Source organism: Somniosus microcephalus, unplaced genomic scaffold (genome assembly GCF_052327205.1).
Source record: "Somniosus microcephalus isolate GS21.2 unplaced genomic scaffold, FLI_Smic_1.0 unresolved_chr1, whole genome shotgun sequence".
Classification (NCBI taxonomy): domain Eukaryota; kingdom Metazoa; phylum Chordata; class Chondrichthyes; order Squaliformes; family Somniosidae; genus Somniosus; species Somniosus microcephalus.
Genome location: NW_028225179.1, coordinates 72,744,328 through 72,766,871, shown reverse-complemented (window position 1 = coordinate 72,766,871; position 22,544 = coordinate 72,744,328). Strand labels below are relative to the sequence as shown.

The 22,544-nt window shown below is 47.1% G+C and overlaps 1 protein-coding gene across 1 annotated transcript in view; it reads right to left on the bottom strand.

The window, feature by feature from the left end:
• The window catches only part of LOC147095490 (uncharacterized), a 263,751-nt gene that overhangs the window by 155,056 nt on the left and 86,151 nt on the right, over positions 1 to 22,544 (bottom strand). The window lies entirely within an intron of this gene.

Below are 22,544 nucleotides of genomic sequence, written 5' to 3'. Positions count from 1 at the left end.
TTAGGAGAGAACTGCACACAATGGGGTCAGGGGTGAGTGACCTTCAGGAGAGAGCTACACACAATGGGGTCAGGGGGTGAGTGACCTTCAGGAGAGAGCTACACACAACGGGGTCAGGGGTGAGTGACCTTCAGGAGAGAGCTGCATACAATGGGGTCAGGGGTGAGTGACTTTCAGGAGAGAGCTACACACAATGGGGTCAGGAGGTGAGTGACCTTCAGGAGAGAGCTGCCACAATGGGGTCAGGAGGTGAGTGACCTTCAGGAGAGAGCTGCACACAATGGGGTCAGGGGTGAGTGACCTTCAGGAGAGAGCTACACACAATGGGGTCAGGCGGTGAGTGACCTCCAGGAGAGAGATGCACACAGTGGGTTCAGGGGTGAGTGACCTTCAGGAGAGAGCTGCACACAATGGGGTCAGGGGTGAGTGAGCTTCAGGACAGAGCTACGCACAATGGGTCAGGGGATGAGTGACCTTCAGGAGAGAGCTGCACACAATGGGGTCAGGGGTGACTGACCGTCAGGAGAGAGCTGCACGCAATGGGGTCGGGGTGAGTGACCATCAGGAGAGAGCTACACACAATGGGGTCAGGTTTGAATGACCTTCAGGGGAGAACTGCACACAATGGGGTCAGTGGGTGAGTGACCTTCAGGAGAGAACTACACCCAATGGGGTAAGGGGGTGAGTGACCTTCAGGAGAGAGCTACACACAGTGGGGTCAGGGGGTGAGTGACCTTCAGGGGAGAGCTGCCACAATGGGGTCAGGGGTGAGTGACCTTCAGGAGAGAGCTGCACACAATGGGGTCAGGGGTGAGTGACCATCAGGAGAGTGCTACACACAATGGGTTCAGTGGGTGAGTGACCTTCAGGAGAGAGCTGCCACAATGGGGTCAGGGGTGAGTGACCTTCAGGAGAGAGCTACACACAATGGGGTCAGCGGTGAGTGACCTTCAGGAGAGAGCTACACACAATGGGGTCAGGGGGTGAGTGACCTTCCGGAGAGAGCTGCACACAATGGGGTCAGGGGTTGAGTGACCTTCAGGAGAGAGCTACACACAATGGGGTCAGGGGTGAGTGACCTTCAGGAGAGAGCTACACACAATGGGGTCAGGGGGTGAGTGACCTTCAGGAGAGAACTACACACAATGGTGTCAGAGGGTGAGTGACCTTTAGGAGAGAGCTACACACAATGGGGTCAGGGGGTGAATGACCTTTAGGAGAGAGCTACACACAATGGGGTCAGGGGGTGAGTGACCTTCAGGAGAGAGCTACACACAATGGGGTCAGGGGGTGAGTGATCTTCTGGAGAGAGCTACACACAATGTTGTCAGGGGTGAGTGACCTTCAGGAGAGAGCTGCATACAATGGGGTCAGGGGTGAGCGACCTTCAGGAGAGAGCTACACGCAATGGTGTCAGGGGTGAGTGACCTTCAGGAGAGAACTACACACAATGGTGTCAGTGGGTGAGTGACCTTCAGGAGAGAGCTACACCCAGTGGGGTCAGGCAGTGAGTGACCTTCAGGAGAGAGCTACACCCAATGGGGTCAGAGGGTGAGTGACCTTCAGGGGAGAGCTACAAACAATGGGGTCAGTGGTGAGTGACCTTCAGGAGAGAGCTACACCCAATGGGGTCAGGGGGTGAGTGACCATCAGGGGAGAGCTACATAAAAATGGGTCAGTGGGTGAGTGACCTTCAGGAGAGAGCTACATACAACGGGGTCAGGGGGTAAATGACCTTCAGGAGAGAACTACACACAATGGGGTCAGGGTGTGAGTGACCTTCAGGAGAGAGCTACACACAATGGGGTCAGGGGTGAGTGACCTTCAGGAGAGAACTGCACACAATGGTGTCAGGGGTGAGTGACCTTCAGGAGAGAACTGCACACAATAGGGTCAGGGGTGAGTGTCCTTCAGGAGACAGCTACACACAATGGGGTCAGGGGGTGAGTGACCTTCAGGAGAGAGCTACACACAACGGGGTCAGGGGTGAGTGACCTTCAGGAGAGAGCTGCATACAATGGGGTCAGGGGTGAGTGACTTTCAGGAGAGAGCTGCACACAATGGTGTCAGGAGGTGAGTGACCTTCAGGAGAGAGCTGCCACAATGGGGTCAGGGGTGAGTGACCTTCAGGAGAGAGCTGCACACAATGGGGTCAGGGGTGAGTGACCTTCAGGAGAGAGCTACACACAATGGGGTCAGGGGGTGAGTGACCTCCAGGAGAGAGCTGCACACAGTGGGTTCAGGGGTGAGTGACCTTCAGGAGAGAGCTGCACACAATGGGGTCAGGGGTGAGTGACCTTCAGGAGAGAGCTACGCACAATGGGTCAGGGGATGAGTGACCTTCAGGAGAGAGCTGCACACAATGGGGTCAGGGGTGACTGACCTTCAGGAGAGAGCTGCACACAATGGGGTTGGGGTGAGTGACCTTCAGGAGAGAGCTACACACAATGGGGTCAGGGGATGAGTGACCTTCAGGAGAGAGCTACACACAATGGGTTCAGGGGTGAGTGACTTTCAGGAGAGAGCTACACACAATGGGGTCAGGGGGTGAGTGACCTTCAGGAGAGAACTACACACAGTGGGGTCAGGGGGTGAGTGACCTTTAGGAGAGAGCTGCACACAATGGTGTCAGGGGGTGAATGACCTTTAGCAGAGAGCTACACACAATGGGGTCAGGGGGTGAGTGACCTTCAGGGGAGAGCTACACCCAATGGGGTCAGGGGGTGAGTGACCTTCAGGCGGCAGCTACACACAACGGGGTCAGGGGGTGAGTGCTCTTCAGGATAGAGCTACACACAATGGGGTCAGGGGTGAGTGAACTTCAGGAGAGAGCTGCATACAATGGGGTCGGGGTGAGCGACCTTCAGGAGAGAGCTACACGCAATGGGGTCAGGGGTGAGTGACCTTCACGAGAGAGCTACACACAATGGTGTCAGGGGGTGAGTGACCTTCAGGAGATAGCTACACACAATGGGGTCAGGGGTGAATGACCTTCAGGAGAGAGCTACACCCAATGGGGTCAAGGGTGAGTGACCTTCAGGAGAGAGCTACACACAATGGGTGTAATGGTGCACTAGGTGGCGCTGTACCTATATAAGAGTGGGCTACCCACGATGCATTAGGCTACCCACAAGGCAGCAGTCAAGATGGAAGCATCTACAGATACTGTACCTAGTCCACATGTGCTCAACGAAGTGTCTAGGAAAAGCTAGCTTTTCTTAATAAAAACGACTAGTTATTAATGAACATAACATGGTACCAGGATTGGTAAGATCTGCTGAATATTGTGCAACGCAACATGGAGAATTTGAAGCCACCAGAGCATTTGAAACTCACAGGAAATATCGACTACAATTGGCAGACTTTTAAACAACAATTCGAACTCTACATTGCTGCCATCGGGTACGGTACGAAGCCAGACGCAAGGAAAATAATGTTGCTGCTCACCGTTGCAGGCCCACAGGCGATAGAGGTATTTAATACATTTGTATTTAATCCAGAGGAGAACAGAGAAAAATTTGACGATGTACTAAAGAAGTTTGATACACATTGTTCTCCCAAAAAGAATGAAACCTATGAGAGGTACATCTTCTGTTCTCGGACACAGCAGCAAAATGAGACTTTTGATAGCTTTATAACTGATCTGAAACTGAAAGCACAGACATGTAATTTCTCTGAGCTGAAAGCATCCATGATTCGTGACCAGATTGTGTTTGGTATTCATGATAAAAAAAGTCAGGGAACGTCTGTTGAGAGAAACCGAACTAATATTGGAAATTGCTGTGAAAATATGCCAAGCCAGCGAGCTAGCTCGAAAGCACGCGAAGACTTTCAGTGCAATCAATAATGATGCGATTGTAATGAGTGATAATGCTGCTGTCGGTGCTATGTCCTACAAGGGGAAGAAACGTGGGCAGAACAGAAATGAAAAGCAATCGGAGGATGAAATTTTAAATTGTAAACGCTGTGGTTACAAACACCAGTTAAGACAATGCCCAGCGTTTGGAAAAATGTGCACAAAGTGTAATGGAAAGAATCACTTTGCCAAACAATGCTTTTCAAAAGTAAAAACAAAGAAAGGGCAACGAGTTAATGTGATTGAGGACACTGATTTAAGTGAGACATTTTTTGTACGAATGGTGTCATGTGACAATGTCAAAAATGATACAGAAAATGTGCAGCCCTCAGATATGGACAATGCTGAACATAAAATTAATGCAGTATGTTGTGTATGTACCTTTAAGGGAGAACTGCTTTTATACTGCAGTACTGGCAGTGACCACACCTGTCTATAAAGCCGTAGCAGGCTTCTGTACTTTCAGTTCCAGCATACCCTCTGTTCAGTAAATACCTGTTATTACCGTTCTCTTGCAGTCCGTGTGTTATTGATACGCGGACACTACTGTGGCGACGAGCAGGTTCAAACTCACCTGCAGTACTGCATCACCTCACGGGGACCCATCCCTGAAAAGAAGCTTCTTGGAGGTCGAAGCCAGAGCAACGGGCGTCGACCATGGGCAACCGCCCAGTGATCCATCGGAGTCAGAGAATCGCAGGGGAAGCTGTGGAGAGCTGGGCTTGGTGCCCCAGTCAAGGTGTCCCAGCAAATCGGGCTGGTAGCAGGTAGTGCGCTGACCTTGCCCGGACTGCGGCGGGCTAGAGCTCGATCGGGCGGCTCTGCAAAGGGGCCGAGCAACGTCGTCGGGAAGAAAAAGAGAGAGAGGGTGGAGCGCAAGAGTCGGGCAGCGTTAAGAAAAAAAAAGGGGAAGGAAAAGAGAAGCGCAGTGGACAGCATCGAAGAAAAATTAATTAAGAAAAGAGAGACGCGCAGTGGACAGCGTCGAAGAAAAATTAATTAACAAAAGAGAGATGCGCAGGAATCCGCGGGGCACCGCCATTACGAGTTAGAATGCTAAGAGCAGCATTGGCAGCAGGGGGAAGAAGGAAAAGCGCGGGAGGCGCCATTTGAATCCATTGGGGAAGAAGGAAAAGCGCGGGAGGTGCCATTTTAATCCATTGGGGAAGAAGGAAAAGCGCAGGAGGCACCATTTTAAACCACCCAAGATGCCGAAGAGTGGCAGCATCATTGCTTTCGGCAATGAAATAGAAGACTGGACCACGTATGTGGAAAGAATTGAAGTGTACTGCAAGGCAAATGAGGTGGCCGATGGAAAGAAGGCATCGGTATTATTGAATTTGATGGGCACGAGAACGTACAGCCTATTGCGGAATTTAATTACCCCAGCTAAACCAATGGAGAAAAGTTTTGATGAGATTGTCAATATCTTACAGGAACATCTAAACCCTACACCGCTGCTGATAGCAAAAAGATTCAAGTTCCATAAAAGAAACCAGCACAAAGACGAGAGTAATGCTGACTATCTTACGGAACTACGCAAGTTATCGAAACACTGCCAGTTCGGAGCAGGACTGGCAGATACCTTAAGGGATAAGTTTGTCTGCGGGCTCCAGAGTGAAGGAACCCAGAAACGACTACTTTCGGAAAAGGACCTTATGCTAGAAAAGGCTTTCAGCATTGCAGTATCCTACGAAGCAGCAGCACGGGGAGCTGCGGAAATACAACAGAAACCGCAAGAATATAGCGCTAATGAAATGGCATATGGAGCAGAAAAGTGCTATCGCTGCGGCAGAACAACCCATGACCAGAAGGATTGCTGGTTTAAGGACAAAGTATGCAGGCAATGTGGAAAAGTGAGACACATAGCATGAGTCTGCAGGTCAGGAAAGAAAACCAACACTAAAAGAACTACTAAGGAAAAGTACAAGAAAGTACAAAAGATGACGGACAGTAGTTTGGAAGATCAGAAGAGTGATGATGACTCCGGGAGCAGGAGACTAAGTTGTCTAAAGTTACACAACGTGATCGCAAAGGAGGATCACCGAACCATTTGGGTCACCCTCATGATAGCAGGGTCCCAAGTAAAGATGGAATTGGTCACAGGAGCAGCCCTAACAGTCATGAATCGATGAGACTACGAGCGGCTATTCTCACACATTCCCTTGAAGGATACTTCCATTGTCTTGAAGACATATACGGGACAAAAAGTCTACCCCAGAGGAAAAATAAGGGTGCCCGTTAAATACAACGGCAAGGAAACACAGGAACTGTATCTATATATACTACAAGATGGAGGACCACCATTATTGGGACGTGAATGGATCCGAAAAATACAATTGGATTGGCATTCCATTCAGGCGCTAACTGTGGCTGACAAAAAGGATGACGACGTCGCACCTGGACGACTGTCAAAAATTCTAACTGACGTGAAAGAGGTGTTCCAGCAAGGACTGGGGACTCTAAAAGGCGTAACGGCAATGATAAAAATTGAGGATAACGCAAACCCAAAATTTTTTAAGGCCAGACCGGCACCGTATGCGATCCGCCCAGCCGTTGAAGCAGAGCTGGAGAGTCTGGAGTGTTCGGTTGTGCTGTCCAAGGTGGACTGGAGCGAGTGGGCCACACCCATCATTCCTGTAATGAAGAAGTCATTGAGCAGCAGGCCTGGGGAACTGAAGAAGGTTCACATCTGTGGGGACTTTAAGGTAACTGTGAACCCAGTCCTTCACACAGTACAATATCCACTTCCACGGATAGAAGATATTTTCGCCTCACTATCTGGAGGGAAACGCTTTACGAAGATTAATCTGGCCCAAGCGTATCTACAAATGGAGGTAGAAGAAGCATCTAGGAAATACCTCACGATAAACACTCACAAAGGTCTTTACCAGTACAACTGACTGGTATTCGGAGTAGCATCAGCTCCGGCTATTTGGCAGAGGGCGATGGAACAAGTCCTGCAGGGGATCCCGGGGACCCAGTGTTATTTGGACGACATCCTGGTTACGGGCGGAAATGACAGTGAACACCTTGCCAACCTGGAGCAGGTGCTCACTAGATTACAAGAATATGGGCTACGAGCCAACCGCCCCAAATGCGAGTTTTTCAGGAAACAAATCTCGTATTGTGATCATGTGATTGATGAAGAGGGGTTACATAAGTCCCCAGACAAGATTGAGGCAGTAGTCAAGGCTCCAGCACCGGAAAATGTGTCACAACTGAGGTCGGTCCTCGGGCTGGTGAACTACTACCATAAATTCTTGCCGAACTTGTCTAAAATTCTGCACCCGCTGAATGCCCTGCTGCAAACTGGAGTAGCATGGAAATGGAGTGATGAGTGTAAGCGTGCCTTTCAGAAATGTAAATGCCTAATCACCTCAAAAGAAGTATTGGCCCACTACAATCCATCACTACCGATTCGGTTGGCATGTGATGCGTCTCCCTACGGCATTGGAGTGGTGCTGTCGCACAAATTCCTTGACGGTTCAGAGAGGCCAATAGCCTTTGCGTCACGCTCGTTAACTTCAGCCGAGCGTAACTATGCCCAGATTGACAGGGAGGCCCTCAGCCTGGTGTGGGGGGTGAAGAAGTTCAATCACTATCTGCTTGGGCAGAAATTCACCTTATTGACTGATCACCAACCTCTTGTCTCCATCTTTAACCCAAAGAAGGGCATCCCAGTGATGACGGCGCAATGGCTGCAAAGATGGTCCCTTTTTCTAGGGGCACATCAATACGACATAGAGTACAAGGGCACAAAACAGCATGGAAACGCTGATGGACTGTCGCGCCTGCCACTGCCTACAGTGGAGGAAGCACCTGCAGTGGACCCTGTTGAGATATTCCATTCAACCATAGTCGAATGTCTATCTGTTACAAACTCAAGTATAGAAAAAGAAACCAGAAATGACCCGACACTCTCTCGGGTCTATGATTTAACGGTGAAGGGATGGCCAGCACATGGCGACTCACTGTTGTCAGCATTCTCGCCAAGGAGAGAACAGCTGTCAGTGTGCTGGGGGACCTTGATGTGTGGTAATTCCACCCAAGTTGAGAGAAAGAGTGCTCAATGAGCTTCATGAGGGTCATCTGGGAGGGGTGAAAATGAAGAGCCTAGCCAGGGCGTTTGTGTGGTGGCCGGGAATCGATAAAGAAATCAAAGAAATGACCAAGAGATGCACAGGATGCCAGAAAGTCCAAAACGCTCCACCACAGGCCCCGCTACACCCATGGGAGTGGCCCTCATCTCCATGGCAACGGGTACACATTGATTTTGCTGGTCCATTTATGGACTCAATGTTTTTAATCGCTGTGGATGCACATTCGAAATGGCCAGAGGTCATCAAAATGTCCTCCACCACCACGGAGAAAACTATTGCAGTCCTACGGACCACCTTCGCCAGGAATGGCTTGCCAGAACAGATTTGCTCTGACAATGGACCACAGTTTCAGTCCGAGGATTTCCGGAGGTTTTTGAGGAATAATGGGGTAAAGCATTACGCATCCGCCCCGTATCATCCAGCCACAAATGGATTGGCTGAGAGGTTTGTTCAAACCTTTAAAAAAGCAATAAAGGCGATGTATAACAACAACATACCACTGCAACACAAGGTGGATAATTTCTTGTTTGCTTACCGAAATGCGACACATGCAGTCACCAACCAAACTCCAGCCATGATGTTCTTTAACCGCGGGTTAAGATGTCGCCTGGAGTTGCTCAAACCAAACATAAGACGAGATGTTGAGAATAAGCAATTCCAGCACATCAATGAAAAGCCAACCAGGAGCTTCAAGATAGGGCAACCAGTCTTGGCCCGCGATTACCGAACGGAAAAATGGCAGCCAGGAACGATTTGCACACGGCAGGGACCACTAATGTACACAGTGGACGTTGGAGAGAGCATCGTGAGACACCATGCTGACCAGATTCTAGAGTCACAGGAACAAGTCAAACCCATACCACGAGCAGGCGCACCTGGTGATGAACCCGAAGTACAGATTGCGTCTACCTCAGAATCAGTGGTATTGGAAGCTGATGAACCAACCAATGACAATGAGCCAGAATCGACTCCGCCGCAAGAACAGGATACTCGAGAAAGGCGCTATCCAGACAGGATCAGGAAGCCTCCTCAAAGACTGAATTTATAAATGATTACTTTCAGCTGATGTATATAGTGCAAAGAAAATTGTAATTGTAATTAGTTATTATTTAATTGTTAAATGAATGTTATGTACTGTTTATCTAAAAGGGGAGGAATTGTTGTGTATGTACCTTTAAGGGAGAACTGCTTTTATACTGCAGTACCGGCAGTGACCACACCTGTATATAAAGCCATAGCAGGCTTCTGTACTTTCAGTTCCAGCATACCCTCTGTTCAGTAAATACCTGTTATTACCGTTCTCCTGCAGTCCATGTGTTATTGATACGCGGACAATATACAGTAAAAGAGGACAAATGGATGATCCCACTGCAGATAAATGGAGCATTAATTACATTGAAACTGGACACTGGGGCAAAAGCAAACTTAATCAGTATGAGTGACATTAAAAACATTAAAGAAAAGCCCAAAATACAGAAAAAGTCAGTACTACTGAAGGACTATAATGGACAGAAAATAGATAGCTTAAGTGTATGCAGACTTAAAGTGACAGTCAAAGACAAAGTGCATCATCTCATGTTTTCTGTTGTGCTGAAGGACTTGATTCACTACTGGGTGACAAAGCTTGTGAGGACTTAGAACTGGTTAAGAGAGCATACCGTATAAACTGTGCCATAAGCAGACCAGATGACTCAGTGGATTCTGTAGTGAATAATTTCCAGGATGTGTTCAAAAGATTTGGAGTTCTACCATTCACTTACAAGATCCAGCTAAAGGAGAATGCTCAGCCAGTGGTACATGCTCCACTAAGTGTTCCAGCACCCTTGCGTGACCGGCTCAAGAATGAACTGGACAGAATGACCACACTAGGAGTCATCAGGAAAGTCGAAGAGCCAACAGACTGGGTTAACTCCATGGTATGTGTAAAGAAAAAGAACAATGATCTAAGAATATGCATGGATCCAAAGGACTTAAATGCAAACATAAAACGTGAACACTACCAGATTCCCAAGCGAGAAGAAATCACCAGTGAAATGTCAGGTGCCAGATACTTTACAAAGCTCGATGCCTCACAAGGATTTTGGCAACTAAAACTGGATGAAGAGAGCACCAAATACTGTACCTTCAACACACCATTTGGCAGGTATTGTTTCCTCAGAATGCCTTTCGGGATAATATCTGCATCTGAAATCTTTCATAGAGCGATGGAACACATAATTGAAGGTCTGGAAGGAGTTTGGGTCTATGTTGATGACATCATCATCTGGGGCTCCACACTGAAAGAACACAATGAGAGACTGACTAAAGTGCTACAGAGCATACGCCAGAATGGACTGAAGCTCAACAAAGCCAAGTGTCAGTTTGGCGTCCAGGAAGTCACTTTCCTAGGAGATAATCTATCTGGTAAAGGAATAGAGCCAGATATGGAAAAAGTAAACACCATACTCAAAATGCCCCGACCCACTGACAAAAAAGGAGTGCTACGCATCATGGGGATGATAAACTTCATTGGAAAGTTCATTCCTAACTTGTTAGCCAAGACAGCCTGTCTGCGAGACCTGCTACGTAAAACAAATGAGTTCGCATGGACAGAAAGACATGAACAAGAGTGGATAAACCTCAAAACAGTGCTGACAACCACACCTGTACTCACCTTCTTTGACCCAACAAAAAGAATCAAAGTGTCAACGGATGCATCAAAAGATGGCCTAGGTGCGGTCTTGCTACAAGCAGAGGGTGAAGATTGGAAGCCTGTTGCCTATGCCTCCAGGTCTATGACTGATACTGAGTGTCGATATGCCCAGATTGAAAAGGAATGTCTAGGCTTGGTAGTTGGACTAGAAAAGTTTCATGGCTACATATATGGACTTCCCACCTTCACAGTTGAGACAGACCACAGCCCACTGGTTGCCATCATAAAAAAATAACCTGAATGAGATGTCTCCAAGGATTCAACCACTCATGATGAAGCTGCAAAGATATGACTTTTAACTGATCTACACACCAGGCAAATACATAGTGTTAGCAGATGCACTATCCCGAGCACCCACAGTGAGTCATGTGAGCTCTACTGAAGAAGACGTGGATGTTCATGTGAGTATGGTCACTGCTGCGCTGCCCGTGTCAGACACAAAATCAAAGCAAATAGCAGAAGAAACAGTAAAAGATACAATATTACAAACAGTAATAGAGAACATTCATTATGGTTGGCCAAAAGGTTCCTGTCCAAAATATTTTCACATAAGGTCAGAATTGAGTGTCGCAAGTGGACTATTACTAAAGCAGAACAGAATAGTCATTCCACAGGCTCTATGTCAAGACATGCTCTAAAGGATTCATGAGGGACACCTCGGAATTGAAAAATGCAAAAGGAGAGCAAGAGACACTGTTTATTGGCCTGGCATAAATAAGGACATTGAGAACATGATAGGCAAATGTGAGGCATGTCAGAAACACCAAAACAAACAAGGAAAGGAACCAATGATAGTAGCTGACATACCAACAGCACCATGGCAAAAGGTTGGTATGGACCTTTTTCATTTAAATGGTAAAGACTATCTAATAGTGATTGACTACTATTCTAACTATCCTGAGATGGCGCTGCTCTCAAGCACCACAGCAAGCAGTGTCATAATGCATGTGAAATCCATCTTCGCCAGACATGGAATTCCCAGGATTGCCGTTAGCGACAATGGTCCGTGCTTCAACTGTAAGGAGTGGCAACAGTTTGCAGCACATTATGACTTTCAACGCATCACATCCAGTCCTTTGTATGCTCAGTCGAATGGTAAGGCAGAGAAAGGTGTTCAAGTTCTCAAGCAGCTACTGAAGAAAGCGACAGAAAGCAAGTCTGATCCTTATCTCGCCCTGCTGAGCTACCGAGCCTCACCTTTAGACTCTGGTTCTTCACCTGCTGAACTCCTAATGGGTCGCAAGTTGCGTACCACGCTACCCTGCTGTGCAAAAGAAAAGCAGAGTAAGGAACTGAGACAGAGACTTCAACTGTTAAAGCTGAAACAGAAATCATACTATGACAAGTCATCCAAAACTCTGAAACCATTGACAAGGGATGATGTTGTCCGGATTGAGGATCCAGATGCATGGAACAGGAAAGCTACAGTTCTTGAGGAAGTAGGACCAAGGTCATACACTGTTAGAACTGAGGAAGGACAGATTCTCAGGAGGAACCGCCGTTCCCTCCTACAAACACAAGAGACTATCCAAGAGCAAATCGATGACAATGCCGCAACTGAATCTTGTCACTCACCACCAGAACAATCTAACACAAATACACATACAGGCTCTCATGAAAACACATCAGACTTACCTGTGCTGAGAAGATCCACACGTGAAGTAAAAAAGCCTGATAGATTTAATTTTTGAGTACAAAGAAAACTACATTGAAAATGTATTGACTGTTGAAGATGTTTATGTTGTTATGATTGATTGATATTGATTGATACTGATTTTGTTTAACCTCAAAGAAAGGGGGATGTAATGATCAGTAACCTGTCATTCTGGAATGGTACACTAGGTGGTGCTGTATGTATATGAGTGGGCTACCCATGATGCACTAGGCTACCCACAAGGCAGCAGTCAAGATGGATGCCTCTACAGATACTGTACCTAGTCCACATGTGCTCAATAAAGTGTCTAGCAAAAGCTAGCTGTTCTTAATAAAAATGACTAGTTATTAATGAACATAACAATGGGGTCAGGGGGTGAGTGACCTTCAGGAGAGAGCTGCACACAATGGGGTCAGGGGGTGAGTGACCTTCAGGAGAGAGCTACACACAAAGGGGTCAGGGGTGAGTGATCTTCAGGAGAGAGCTGCACACAATGGGGTCAGGGGTGAATGACCTTCAGGAGAGAGCTGCACACAATGGGGTCAGGGGGTGAATGACCTTCAGGAGAGAGCTACACACAATGGGGTCAGGGGTGAGTGACCTTCAGGAGAGAGCTACACACAATGGGGTCAGGGGTGAATGACCTTCAGGAGAGAGCTACACACAATGGGGTCAGGGGTGAATGACCTTCAGGAGAGAGCTACACACAATGGGGTCAGGGGGTGATTGACCTTCAGGAGAGAGCTGCACACAATGGGGTCAGGGGTGAGTGACCTTCAGGAGAGAGCTACATGCAATGGGGTCAGGGGGTGAGTGACCTTTAGGAGAGAGCGACACACAATGGGGTCAGGGGGTGAGTGACCTTCAGGAGAGAGCTACACACAATGGGGTCAGGGGTGAGTGATCTTCAGGAGAGAGCTACACACAATGGGGTCAGGGGTGAGTGACCTTCAGGAGAGGGCTACACACAATGGGGTCAGGGGGTGAGTGACCTTCAGGAGAGAGCTACACACAATGGGGTCAGACGGCAGGTGAGAGCTGCACCCAATGGGGTCAGGAGAGAGCTGCAACTTATGGTGTCCGGGGTCAGGTTAAAGCTGCACCCAATGGGAGGGGGAGAGCTGTATCCAATCACTCTCTCTCTGTCTCTGTCTCTCTGTCTCTGTATCTGACTCTCACTCCTCTCTCTGACACTCTATCTCTGGCTTTCTCTCTATGTCTCTCTCTGCCCCATGCCTGTCTTTCTGTGTCTCTGTGTCTCCGTCTCTCTCTTCCTCTTCCTCTGCCTCCATCTCTCTCTCTCTCTCTATGCATGTGACTCTCCCTGTGTCTCTCTTTCCCTGTCTCTCTCTCTCTCTGTCTCTTTATTCTGTCTGTCTGTCTCTCTCTGTCTCTTTATCTCTGTCTGTGTCTCTCTGTCTCTCTCTCTCTCTTTGTCTCTCTCTCTTTGTCTCTCTCTCTTTGTCTCTGTCTCTGTCTGTCTTGCTCGGTCTGTCTCGCTCTGTCTCTCTCTCTCTGTTTTTCTGTCTCTCTCTGTCTCCCTCTGTGTCTCTCCCGCTCTCGCTCTGTCCCTCTCGCTCTGTCCCTCTCTGTGTCTCTGTGTCTCTCTGTCTCTCTCTCTGTGTCTGTCTCGCTCTCTGTCTGTCTGTCTCTCTCTGTCTCTCTCTCTCTCTGTCTGTCTCTCTCTCTGTGACCCTCTCTCTCTCTCTTTCTGTCTCTCTCTGTCTCTCTCTCTCTCTCTTTCTCGCTCTGTCTCTCTCGCTCTGTCCCTCTCTGTGTCTCTCTGTCTCTCTGTCTCTGTCTCTGTGTCTGTCTCTCTCCCTCTGTCTGTCTGTCTCTCTCTGTCTCTCTCTCTCTCTGTGTCTCTCTCTCTGTGTCCCTCTCTCTCTCTCTCTCTCTCTGTCTCTCTCTCTCTCTCTCTCTGTCTTTCTCGCTCTGTCTCTCTCGCTCTGTCCCTCTGTATCTCTCTGTCTCTGTCTCTGTCTCTCTCTCTGTGTCTCTCTCTGTCTCTGTCTCTCTCTCTGTCTCTGTCTCTCTCTGTCTCTCTCTCTCTGTCTCTGTCTCTCTCTGTCTCTCTCTCTCTCTCTCTCTGTCTCTCTGTCTGTCAGTCTCTCTCTCTCTCTCTCTCTGTCTGCCTGTCTCTCTCTGTCTGTCTCTCTCTCTCTGCCTGTCTCTCTCTCTCTGTCTCTCTGTCTCTCTGTCTCTCTCTCTCTCTGTCTCTGCCTCTCTCTCTCTCTGCCTGTCTCTCTCGCTCTGCCTCTCTCTCTCTCTGTCTCTCTGTGGTGAAATAAGTCTTATAAGTGTATATCTTATTCTACCTGTGTATAGTTTCCTATTGTAATCTATTGTAACCCTGCTGTTTTCTTGGTTGGCCAGGAATGCTGATGTACCGTATACCACTCTGCTGTGCCATTGATTGTCCTGATCTGTTACTTCGCCCCTGGCTCCGCCTCCTAGTTCACTTCTGAGAAGCTGGTCAGAAGGCTAACATGTGTGTTCTGTTCTGTCCAGTTCTAAGCTATTAAAAGCCAACTGTTTGAGTTATAACTACCAGTCTCTGTAGCTATTTAAGGTATATCAATTTTAATAGCTTATTACTTCCAGGGATGGACAGACTCCTGAAGCCGGAGCGTCTAGACAGTGATCCACATTCGGCAGACGCATCACAGAATCACAGAAATCACAGAAACCCCACAGTGCAGATAGAGGCCATTTCGGCCCATCGAGCCTGCACCGACACATATCCCACCCGATCCCTGTAACCCTGCATCGAAGAAATTCGCACATTGGCTCCGGTGTTTCGAACATTTCATCGCATCGCTCGATGATGGGGCCAACAAACTGGGCCTACTGACTAACCTAGTAAGTCATCGGACTTACTCGCTAATCGAGGACGCTTCTACATACGAGGATGCACTCGCGACTCTCAAGGCCCAATACCTGAAGCCTGTTAATGAGGTGTATGCCAGGCATCTCTTGGCTACCCGCAGGCAACTACCGAAGGAATCGCTGGATGATTTTCTACAGAATCTAAAGGCCCTGGCGAAGGACTGTGATGGCCATTTTGTACCAGGAAGAAGCGGTTTGCGATTCGTTTATATCGGGCCTTCGATCGAATTACATTAGGCAGAGGTTGCTTGAAAGGGACACTCTGGATCTAAAGACGGCCGTGGCTACAGCTCGATCGCTGGATGTGGCGCAGAAGAACTCCGAGACCTATGCGTCAGGCCATGCGGCCCTCTCAGCCTCGTGCGCGCCGAGCGAGGAGGCGCCATCCTCTCCGCCTGGGCCTCGGACCAGCCCTACACCACGGGAGTCTCCACCCAGCCCCACCACTGCAGCGATGTCCCGCGGACCAAGATGCTACTTCTACGGCCAGCTCAAGCACCCCAGACACCGACGTCCTGCGAGAGACGCCACATGTTTCAAGTGCAAGAAACGGGGACATTTCAGCAAGGTATGTAAGGGGAATCCCATACCTGATACAGTCTCCGCGGCCCTACACGTGGTCCCAGAATTTGATACTGTCTCAGCGGCCGCCTACGGATCTATGATAGCCTCAGTCACGGTTGACCAGTCCAGACCGCATCCACTATCAAAGTCTATGATGGACGTTAAGGTAAACGGACACCCGACGAAGTGTTTAATCAATTGTGGTAGTACTGAGAGTTTTATTCACCCTAGCCTCATCAAACCGTACTCACTAAAGGTGTACCCTACCCGGAGCAAAATCGCGATGGCATCTAAGTCCCTCACTTCGGAGGTAATCAGTTTCTGTAAAGTAACACTGACTGTTAAGGGCACAGAGTATAAAGATTTTAAACTCCTTGTGTTGCCGCAGCTCTGCGTGAAACTAATTCTAGGCCTAGATTTCCAGTGCCACCACGAGAGTGTCACACTTGCATATGGCGGATCCCAGCCCCCGCTCACAGTTTGCGGCCTCTCCACTTTAAAGATAAGCCCGCCATCCCTGTTTGCGTACCTCGCCCCAAACTGTAGACCTATTGCGACCAAAAGTCGACGGTACAGTTCGGAAGATTAAAAATTTATAAAAGAAGAAGTAGGAAGGCTACAGCGGGAGGGTATCATCGAAAATAGTAATAGCCCGTGGCATGCTCAGGTAGTGGTGGTTAAAACTAACGAAAAGAAACGGCTCGTGGTCGACTACAGCCAGACCATCAACATATATACGCAACTAGACGCTTATCCCTTGCCTCGCATCTCCGAGATGGTGAACCAGATTGCCCAGTATCGTGTGTTTTCCACTATTGACTTAAAGTCTGCCTATCACCAGCTCCCCATAAAAGTAGATGACCGTCCTTATACGGCTTTTGAAGCAGATGGGCGCCTGTACCAATTCCTTAGGGTACCCTTCGGGGTCATGAATGGAGTTTCCGTTTTCCAACGGGAAATGGACCGTATGGTAGATGAGAATGCGTTGGAGGCAACATTTCTGTACCTGGACAATGTTACTATCTGTGGACGCGACCAACAGGAGCATGACCGGAATCTCGCTAAATTTCTAGAGACTGCCCAAAAGCTAAACCTGACCTATAACGAGCACAAATGTACTTTCAACACTACTCGTCTGTGTATTCTCGGCTGTGTGGTAGAGAATGGGGTAATCGGGCCAGACCCTGAACGATTACGCCCGCTTAAAGAACTACCACTGCCACATAACCCTAAGGCCTTAAGAAGGTGTCTGGGATTCTTCTCTTATTATGCTCAGTGGGTGGCCAACTATTCGGACAAAGCCCGAGCCCTTATCAAGTCGACGTCCTTCCCTCTATCAGTAGAAGCGCAGGAGGCATTCACCAACATCAAATGGGACATTGAAAAGGCCGTGGTATGTGCTGTAGATGAGAGGATACCCTTCCAGGTAGAGAGCGATGCTTCTGATTTCGCGTTGGCTGCAACCCTCAACCAGGCCGGGAGACCGGTAGCCTTCTTTTCCCGTACACTACAGGGTCCTGAAGTCAGGCATTCTTCCGTTGAGAAGGAAGCACAAGCAATTATCGAGGCGGTCAGACATTGGAGACATTATCTCGCCGGCAAACGTTTCACACTCCTCACTGACCAGCGGTCTGTGGCCTTCATGTTTAACACGAAGCAGAGAGGCAAGATAAAAAATGACAAGATCCTAAGATGGCGGATAGAACTGTCCACTTATGACTACGATATTATGTACAGGCCAGGAGCACTCAACGAGCCACCCGATGCCCTATCTCGAGGGGTATGTGCCAGCCTTAGTACTGACAAGCTCCAAAGTCTCCACGACGCACTCTGCCACCCAGGAATCACCCGATTGAATCACTTCATCAAGTCTCGCAACTTACCCTACTCCATTGAGGAGGTCCGAACGATGACCAGAGCCTGCCGCGTTTGTGCGGAATGCAAACCCCGCTTCTACAGGCCCGAACAAGCTCACCTCATCAAGGCAACTCGGCCATTCGAGCGCCTAAGCCTTGATTTCAAAGGTCCTCTCCCATCGGTTGATCGTAATGTCTATTTCCTCAACGTTATAGACGAATACTCTCGTTTCCCCTTTGCCATTCCCTGCCCGGACATGACCAGTGCTACGGTAATCAAAAGCCTCTGCAACTTATTCTGTCTGTTCGGTATGCCCAACTATATCCATAGCGACAGAGGGACGTCATTTATGAGTGATGAGTTACACCGGTTCTTACTATCAAAAGGGGTTGCTACTAGTAGAACCACTAGCTACAACCCCCGGGGCAATGGGCAGGTTGAGAGGGAGAATGCGACAGTGTGGAAGGCAGTCGTTCTGTCTTTAAAATCGAAAGGCCTACCGACCTCTCGCTGGCAGGAAGTTCTTCCCGATGTACTGCATTCCATAAGGTCTCTGCTGTGCACTGCAACAAATGCTACTCCTCATGAGAGGATGTTCGGTTTCCCCAGGAAATCTTCCTCAGGTATTTCACTACCCGGGTGGTTGATGTCCCCGGGCACTGTACTGCTACGAAAACATGTGAGAGGTCATAAGACTGATCCCCTAGTGGAGGAAGTACAGCTCCTCCACGCCAATCCTCAGTACACATATATCCAATACCCTGATGGACGTGAGGATACTGTTTCAATAAAGGACCTGGCTCCGGCAGGAGAAGAGAGAGAGAGCGATGCTGCTAGCGAAGATGCAGGTGTGGAGCACCGTGATGCGCCGCCAGTGGGGGTGGGATGCCCGGAGGTACAAGACGTACAAAACGTCGTTTTGGAAAACCCAGCAGACGCCGGGACGGCGGAGGAACCTGAGCAAGTTCCCCAAGAGGTTCCTCGGCCGACGCTACGTCGCTCACTACGAATTGTAAAACCCCCTGAAATAAAGAATAGATTTGCCTTCCAAAGTTAGGCTTTATTAACTTTAAAATCAGCAGCATATCTTTCTACATCCAGTCCCAACTAAAGCTAGAAAAGGACTGAATTTAAGGTAGCCACAACACATCATGTGATCATCAACTACCAATGAGATTACAACACATATCCCAAGGCAGTTAACAAACAACGAATCACAATACTTTTACTAATCAAGGAATAATTACCACATTCACCCCTCCTTTAAAATATACTCCAACCTAATAACTTTTACAATTTACAATTAATTATTTACAACTAAACTATGCACGAGAATAAAACTATTTACATAACACAATACTAAATGAACAACAACAAATAATAACATTACGCATAAGTATTAAGTATCTCTCAACTAAAACAATATACTATAATATTTCAACAATTTTTAAAACATTACTATCAATTTAAAAGTCCATTTTCAATCGGTCGACCGGATATCTTGTTCGTGTCGACCTTCTTAACCTTGATGAAATTCCTTGCCCTCCCACACCAGAAGGCACAGAAGTATCTTCAACAGGAAGGCTATCCATATCCCGATTCTCAACGGTTTCCGGATTAGAAATCCCATCAGAAGATGAACTGGGACGGTCATAAACATCTATCAAAGGCTGACTAATTGAAGTATGATTATCTGCAATCGGATTGGAAATATTCGTAGTATCTGTAACAGCATCCACATTATCCGAATCATGACCATTATTAATATCCTCAGAAGAGGGCTGGCCCCCACAAGGAGCCAAGTCTTTAATTGAAACAGTACTTTCTTTCCCATCTTGGAATCGAATATGAGCATATTGGGAATTTGCCTCCAACAGCTCCACCTCCTCCACCAAGGGGTCATATTTTGACAATCTAACATGGCGTCGAAGCAACACAGGTCCCTGCATAGTAAGCCATGAAGGTACCGAATATCCCATAGTAGATCTCCGCGGATAGTTAAAGAGCCTTTCATGGGGGGTCACATTAGTAGCCGTTGAAAGCAATGATCTAATGGAATGCAGGGCATCAGGCAGCACCATTTCCCACTGTGTATTCTTAAGGTTCCGGGATGTCAACGCCAACATAACTGCCTTCCAGATCACCCCATTGTATCGTTCGCACTGTCCATTACCCTGGGGATTATACGGGGTAGTTCTACTAGTAGAAATTCCCCGACTCTGAAGGTATTCCTTCAACTGGGAAGACATAAAAGAACTTCCCTGATCCGAATGGATATACGCAGGCATCCCAAAGATGACAAAAAGTTGAGTCAAACATTTAATAACTGTAGCAGCTGATACATCTGCACAAGGAAAAGCAAAAGGGAACCTTGAAAACTCGTCCACAACAGTAAATATATATCGGTTTTGAGTAGTTGAAGGAAGAGGTCCCTTAAAATCAACACTCAAACGTTCAAAAGGAGAAGTAGCCTTTATAAGATGAGCTCGTTGAGGCTTAAAGAAATTCGGTTTACACCGAGCACAGATAGAACATGATGAAGTCATCCGCTTGACGTCTTCAACTGAAAAAGGCAAGTTCTTACTGTGTACAAAGTGTATCATCCTCGTAACCCCAGGATGACATAAGGCATTGTGAAGATTAATAAGCGTATCTCCGTGAATCACCGAGCAATAAGCCATCGACAGTGCATCAGCAGCAACATTATCCTTCCCCGGACGATAAACGATGTCAAAATGGTAACATGCCAACTCAATCCTCCATCTCATTATTTTATCATTTTTAATCTTTCCAAAATGTTTAACATCAAACATAAAGGACACAGATTTTTGGTCAGTTACCAACGTGAAATGTCGCCCCGATAAATAATGTCTCCATTTACGCAATGTTTCTACTATTGCGTATGCCTCTTTTTCTATTGAGGAATGTCTTTTTTCACTATTATTCAAAGTACGTGAGAAAAAGGCCACAGGTCTTCCATTTTGGTTCAAAGTAGCCCCAATTGCAAAATCCGAAGCATCCGTCTCAATCACAAAGGGAACCTGCTCATCAATGGAATGCACAACTGCTCCTAAAATATCCTTTTTAAAATTCTCAAAACATGTCCTGGCCTCCCATGATAGAGGATATGTCGTAACCCGAATAAGAGGCCGGATCTTCCGTGAAAAATTTGCAATCCAATTAGAATAATAAGAAAACAGTCCAACAACTCGTTGCAAAGCCTTAGAATTAGTAGGACAAGGTAAATCGATCAATGGTCGCAGACGTTCTGGATCTGGTTTAATCTTATTTCCCGAAATAATATACCCCAATAGATTTACCTCAGTAGTCGAAAAGACACATTTCTCTTTGTTAAAAGTTAAACCAACTTTTTCCGCAGCTTGAAGGAATCTTTTAAAATTAGAATCATGCTCCACCCTTGATTTGCCACACACTGTGATGTCATCTAAGTATGAAAAGGTGTCAGAGAGGGAGTTATCACTTATAAAAGCATCCATTGCCCGTTGAAAACAAGCAACACCATTAGTAACACCAAATGGTATTCGGCAAAACTGATACAGCTTTCCACCAGCCTCAAAGGCCGTATATGGTTGATCCTTCTTAACAATAGGAATCTGATGATAAGCACTCTTTAAATCAATAGTGCTAAAAACTTTATACTGAGATACTTTATTGATAAGCTCATCAATCTTAGGCAAAGGGTACGCGTCTAATTGAGTATACCTATTAATAGTTTGGGAATAGTCTATCACCATTCGTTTCTTGTGTCTCTCATTAGTCGTGACAACTACCTGTGCTCGCCAAGGCGAACAACTAGGTTCAATGATTCCTTCCAATAAGAGACGTTGAACTTCAGAATTAATAAATTCTCTATCCTGACTACTATATCTTCTTGACTTGGTAGCAATTGGCTTACAATCAGACATCAAATTGGAAAAAAGTGATAATGGAGGAATAGATAAAGAGGTTAATCCACAAATAGATAAAGGTGGCTTAGTCCCTCCAAATGAAAGACTAAGAGACTCGTGTAACTGAAGCACATCATGTCCAATCAAAATATCCGCACAGAGATTAGGCAAAACAGATAGGCGTATATCAGTATACGTATTACCCAGAAGAACCATTTTCACAAAGCAACAACCAGCTATTTGTGAAGTAAGGGTTGTCTGAGCCATACACACCTGATATGTAACAGGCGAAATTTTCAAATGCTTCTCCTTCGCAAACTGAAGACTTATAAAACTCTCAGTACTGCCCGTATCTATAAGGGCCTTCACTTCCAACCCATTAACTTGAGCCGTAACTATAGCTTTGTTTAGGCCATGAGCAAATGCAGCAGAAATTGATGCAATAAACGCCCTATCTAAAGGCTGAATAGTCACAGAAGAGGAGGTGGAGGAAGACCCTCCCACACCAGGAGGAGGGAAGGTAATTGAACCTGATGATTTGCACACACGTGCATAATGACCTCTCTTGCCGCATTTACTACACACAGCCTCCCGAGCAGGACACTTCAGACGAGGGTGCCGGATATTCCCACAAAAATAACACTTCTGAATCCTAGAGGCAACGGCCGCCGAAGTAGAAACTGTTTCAAAATCTAGTAAACCACTCCCATTAAGTCCACATAATTCCTTTTCATCTGAAACTGCCGAAACCATAGTCGCAGGCCGATTAAAAAGAGCATAAGAATCCGAACTTCTCTGAGCCACATCCAATGTAGAAGCTTGCTCAAAAGCACTTTTAAGATCCAGAGTCTTATTTTCTAACAACCGCTGATGAATTGATCTAGACAGTAATCCATTAATAAAAGCATCCCGTACCGATTCGTCCTTATATTCTTCAGCCGTCACAGCCTTATAATTACAGTCAACACTAAGGCACCGAAGTGCTTGTAAATAAGTATCCAAAGATTCTCCCACCTGCTGC